General features: G+C 35.4%; 1 pseudogene; it reads right to left on the bottom strand.

The window, feature by feature from the left end:
- Positions 1–5649: 5649 nt before the first annotated feature.
- On the bottom strand, positions 5650–5748 carry LOC124361590 (annotated as a pseudogene).
- Between the last annotated feature and the right edge of the window lie 485 nt (positions 5749–6233).

The following is a 6233-nucleotide window of genomic DNA, read 5'->3' as shown; positions in this document are numbered from 1 at the left end:
ATAGCATATACTCTGCAACTGTTGGAACAAGAACAAATTTCGCTTTATTTTGTTCTGATCATTCAATAATTCCGTATATCAAGAACGTAGCCAGGAAAATATTTTGGGGTGAAGTCCAGACAACTGATATTTTTCTATAGCGGACAGAGAGTAAGGCCCATTTTGTTCCTTAAAAAATTCTTGACCCATTTCTTCGTTGAGGACGATCTTTCAACAGCACCCGTGTCAGTAATACTGAATTAATAATCGGTTACTAGAAAAGTTATTGAAAAAATTTGGGGGGTCCGGACCCCGTGAACCCCTTCGCTTGCTACTTCCTTGCTCCATATTAATTTTAGGAAGCGTACATATAGAAACAAAAATCATACGTATGTTTACTTAAATTTTAAAAATTCCTTTCACATATTGAAGTAGGTATACCACAACAATAGATCTATAATCTAATGTTTTATAGTTATAAAACCTCATTTAACGATTCTAAATGTACCAGCTGGTCAGAGCATATTGATTTCTATTGTAAAGTTATAAAATGTTATTAAACGATAAGAAGTTTTTGTTCAAAAATTATGATTTCGTGTAACGCCTTCCAGAAGGAAAACACATAGAAACTACTTAACAATTTGTTACTATGAAAACATACACTTTAATAATGATACACTCATAATAATGTTCCACTATTGTAGCATTCAAATTAATTTGTTTTTTCAAAGGCAGCCCAGATTTAGTATTTTTAATTTTTCGGTTTGCAAAAACTTTTACATAAAACTTAACCTATTCTTCTCACTGCTGTCTCGAATTTCTTGTGCTGTCTCCCTCAGATGGAAAAATGCTACCAGAAACTGACAATTAAAATGAATTTTAAGTGGTTGAGTTTTCATTGACATTGATTTTATGATGAGTCTCATCCAATTTGAAGGATATGTCAAGCTTCCCATCGAACTGCAAATAACTCCCTTTTAAGAGCTCAGTTTTAATTTCCATATATTTTTCCAAGGTATGGAAATGATAGACTATTCCCTTGTGGTAAAAGATAAATTATTGGCAAAATTGGAGTGGCTGAGCGTTAGCGAAGTAAAATTATTAAATAATGTGTTAGCTGCTGATAAGATGATTACGTGTATTGTGCGGTAAGACCGAGGAAGGGAGTTAGCTAGTACCGGGCACTGGAGTTTCTACTTATTCTGACCGGCGATAAACTCCAGGTCAGGAAATACGGAAGCGGAAGTGTCACCGTGACCCTGCCGACAAACATTAGCCAATCAGCGCAGTGTATGTGCTGAGATGCCGTAGAGGCTGACGCAGCTGCTGGCCGGTTAGACCGACTTCCGGTAGTGTCCAGAGTTCCGGTCAGCACTCACACCCTCGCCGGTCTCCCCTGATCACACCATTGTGTGGGTGATTGACGTCCACCTCCCTCCACCCCGCCGTCGCCCGGCAGTGATAGCCTCGTTATCAGGCCTCGGTACAAGCACCACTTAGCCCAAACTGTCCACTGCTCACCCCCCCCCCTCACCACCATGTACCGTGAAGAGGCCATCACACCGCCAGGGGAGATAGAGGGACTTTGACTTCACAAACTTCGAGAATAATACGTCACCAAGTCGATGGATATGGACATCTTGATTCACATTTTAGTTTCAAGAATATACTCTTTTTATTTAACTGCAGCGATGTATTACGTTTACTTACAAAATGATACATTTTCAACCAAAATTTAAAAGAAATAAAAATTTAAGCTTTATTTTTTCACCATTTTAAACACCTTTTTTGTTGTATCAGTATGAAAATGCACTTTTTGTGTTCTACACAAAGACATGGTTTTGTGTAGCCATGGTGGGAAGGGTTCATGGGTAGCCATCACAAAGTCGATGGATATGGAAAATGATACGTTATTCACTAAAATTTAAAAAGGACAAACATATAGGTTTTAACTTTGTTGTAATGTTTTAGCATTGTTTTAAAACCTATTTTTCTTATATCGGAATGAAAATCCACTTTATGTGTTCTACACTAGGCCATGGTTTTGAGTAGCCATCCATGGTGGGAAGGGTTGATGGGTAGCCATCACAAAGTCGATGGATATAGACATCTTGCTTCACATTTCGATTTCAAGAATATACTCTTTTATTTAACTGCAGTACTACGTTTAGTTGCAAAATGGCACATTTTTCGCCACAATAAAGAAAAAAACAATTTGGCGTCAATTTCTTGTAATGTTTTACCATTTTTAAATGCCTATTTTTCTTATATCGGTCTGAAAATGCACTTTTTGTGTTTTACACAAAGCCATGGTTTAGTGTAGCCATCTATGGTGGGCAAGGGTTAATTCGTAGCCATCACATCGATAGATTTGGACATCGTGCTTCACATTTCGATGTCAAGAATATACATTTATTTATCTATTTATCTTATATAGATTTTATTTATCTACAGTGATTTATTTCGTTTAGTTGTAAGAAGATACATTTTACACCAAATTTTAAAAAAGATAAATATTGGGGTTTTAATTTTTTTTTTTAATTTTAACATCTTTTTTTGTTACATCGATATAATATAAAAAATGTTTGTGTTCTACACACATCATAGCTATGGTGGGAAGGGTTGATTTAATACGAATGTTGATGTTAGCGACAGTTCACCTTCCTCTTAGTGCAGAGTCTGGGATCTGATGCTGTTAAAAACTTGACTCCTGGAATCTGGAGCCATGTTCGTCTGAAGAGATCGAAATAAAGTCGACGACGAAGAAGCTCAAAACGAGAAATTTACATGGTTTCTACATCAGAGACACCTAGATTACAAAATCTAAAATATAGTGTGATCGAGGTGAATTGACATTCCCATTGTCACTACAATGTTTCTGGCATCACCTCTAATCATCTGATCATCACTGATTTCTGATCCCCTACTTGATTCACGTTTTGTATTCTCCTGAAGTAAAATTGTAACTAATCGTGAACTGTGACACGAGGTTGGAAAGTTTACTGATACACTTACAGTAAAAGATCGTGACGCCTTCTTTCTAATATCTAACTCTAACAAGAAAATCACTCGCGTCGCTCGTTTTGAAACAATAATAATTATGTCTTTACGCCTTGAGGATTACCAAAAAGTTGTACCATTGTATTTAGAGCTGTGGAGCTTTTAAATTATTTTCTGATGTTAGGAGGATGATTTGATAAGAAGTAAAGTGCCTTTTAAAACTGCTATGGAAATCAGTGAATAGTTTCTAAACTGCTTATTATTAATGGCAGTCGTGGTGGAAAATGGATGTAAAATTCTATGACATATATAAAGTATTATCATATATACAAGGAAAACATCAATTTATTAGTGATATCCAAAAATTGTGTATTTGTTATTTTTTTCATAATTTATATGTTAGTTTGGTTAGGGTAGTGGTATAATTAATTACAGTTTTGAGAAACATAAGTAAAATCTATAAAGTTAATCTATTTTAATTGATACCGAATTCTTTGTCGTACCTATGTAAAACATACGTCTCCCATACACGTCTTTCATTGTTTTGCGAGTGTTGGGGAATTTGGTTTACTATTAATTCTGACGTTTTTTTATTTGATAATGTCCCCATCTTGGTCTAACCAGGGAAGACCAAAAGTTATGTATACTTGTTGCTATTTCTATTCTTCTTTAAACCTTTTATCTAACCCTTTTGGTGAGAAGGGTAGTGAGAAGGGTTTAGTGTAGCTTTTATTACACTAATCATTGTGTCAGATTAAATCTAATTCATTTTGGATTTTTTAGGTGGTTATGTGGTCAAAATTTGTAGTTTTGCAGCCGTCTCTTCAAAGTCAAGGTCATATCATGGTTATCAGAATCCGTGGAGCCAAGAAAATAATTTTGGGTACTTTGTGATATCAAAATGAATTTTTCAGGATTTTCAGGGCTATCAATACTATTTTTTTTAATAACCCTAAATCAATTAAAAAGGTCAGTCAGCGATATCAGTCTCAGGCAAAGTAACAGTATATAACATCAGGGTGTTACAGTATAATAAATAATTATTACCAGCTCTGGCTAAGATGTATTAATATTGTTGTACAACCCCCTTCGTATTGTGTATTGACTTTTTTTAATAACTTTTTTTATTTTTTTATTTCTTTGTTTGAAGTTTGTTTTACGATGAAAGGATTGTGATGGAAACAGGATTTTACCAGACATTGCCATCATTCAGTGACACAAATCAGTAACATTACGTTTCGAGATCTGCAATCTCATCTCTTTCTCAGGTGAATAAATAACCTAATGCATAACTACAATCTAGGTTTAAATTAACAAATTATACCAGAGCGTTGTGACACGCATAAGTCAGGAATAACGACAACCATGTTGTGTGTCAACTCCATGCACATTAACATAAAACAAAGCACAACACTAATTATTAAAACTGAACTGCGGAATACAGGTCACAATAGGTCTGCACTCACCGACCAACCACACAGAACTGACCAGAATCCAATATCTTACAGGATCCTAAATAATCATTTACGTTTTCCCTACACGACAATCATATAAAGGTCTATAGGTTAATACCAACTACTGTTTTTAAAAATTAATCAGTCTATTGTCTATAGAATTCGGATTAATTATTAATTAGCCATGCTATGCTTGACAATTAAAAATGGCGTACTTTTATTGTAAATTTAAAAAAAATTGTTATTTAATTTACGAGCTAATAATATCGGTTGCAACAATAATTGTAACTATTGCGTAATACCTATTTCCAGCCTGTCATTTCTCAGTAATAATTCAAAAGTGCTTCATAAACATTGACATACGATTAGCAACTTTGTACTTTTTATTCTATTAGAAAAATATAATGAAGGAAATATAAAAGAAACAAGACCAGTAATACAGAAAAAAGCTGCAGCATGTAACTCACGTGCGGGAATGTCAAACACGATAAACTATTCCACAAACTGATGATTTGCTGAGACAGCACGAGGCACGTTCGGGTAGCAAGTGACTTATTAGCACGTAATAGATCACGTAGCGAAACCCGAGAGTTTCACCGCAAGACGCGATCTTCTCCCCGTACTCTCGTCGTAATTACCGTCCTGATACGTAATCCGGATTTGTAATTGTCCGGTATCCAGTAACCCGGAGTGGCGGAGTGATTTCGAGAAATTGGTGAACGCGCTTCGCCGACACGTGCTGTATGGGAATTGGAGATGTACTGATGATGAACTCGGGGGCAGACATAAACAACACGTGTTGGACATAACCAGCCGAGTCCAGTGGTCTGCAGTTCTGTTCTTAGTACATACTAACTGAGTCCACCTAGGGAAGGTGCTATCGTTATTTGTTACAAAATGTATAACGCAACGTTTCGAATTTTTAAATCTATCCTCTTTGTCAGGTGAAAAAGTAACTATATACATGTACGTAAAATTCGAAAAGTGCGGAAATGGACTGCCACTAAAAAATGAAACAAAAGAAATTAAACATACCCGAAAAATGCTTGAAGTCCAGACAAAATGAACCAGGCATTCTTTCGCCTTTTTAGTGTGAAGTGTGTTTGAGTTCTGAACTTGTCGTGTTCGTGACTAGCATAATTATTTAATTACATAGTTAGTCAACTAATTAGTAAACATATTACGAACTGAGTGAAATAAATATAAACAAACATTCGACAAAGCACTTAATCTTTCTTTTTTGCGTGTCACCCTTGCGCAAGGGCCATGCCAATCTTCTCTGTATCGTTCCAATTTTAGTATATGTGAATATATATGAAATATATGAAACTGACTATATTTTTGAAAAAGAGCCACACGTATAAACTACATAGGATTTACAGCTTTATGCAGCTTCCTCATTGCATGTGCGAACCAAGGGTATTTTTATGCTCCAATCGCCTTCTAAAAAGCACATAAAATAATGATAGATCACGGGCTGCAGTTGTGCATTGTTAACCCCATTAGTGCCCAGTGCCCACTTTTGTGGGCGCTGCATTTTAAAATACGTCACAATACACTAAAAATTTATCGAGGGAAATTGGTGCTGGAATATTCTGGTTGGCCACTCTGCACTCACTAAAAGCACCTGGTGTACTGTAGTTGGCAGTTGTTTTACAAATGACAGCTCTGTTTTGTTGTGTATTCTAACCTCAATGGATCAAAACAACTGGTAAGTAATACTATAATATTTCAAATACAATCTTATAAAATCATAATGTTATGTTTGCTTTTACATAGACTTAAACTAATATGTTTTTA

Source organism: Homalodisca vitripennis, chromosome 4 (assembly GCF_021130785.1).
Source record: "Homalodisca vitripennis isolate AUS2020 chromosome 4, UT_GWSS_2.1, whole genome shotgun sequence".
Lineage (NCBI taxonomy): Eukaryota > Metazoa > Arthropoda > Insecta > Hemiptera > Cicadellidae > Homalodisca > Homalodisca vitripennis.
The sequence above is the reverse complement of the archived record's forward strand: the minus strand, read 5'-3'. Positions and strand labels throughout refer to the sequence as shown.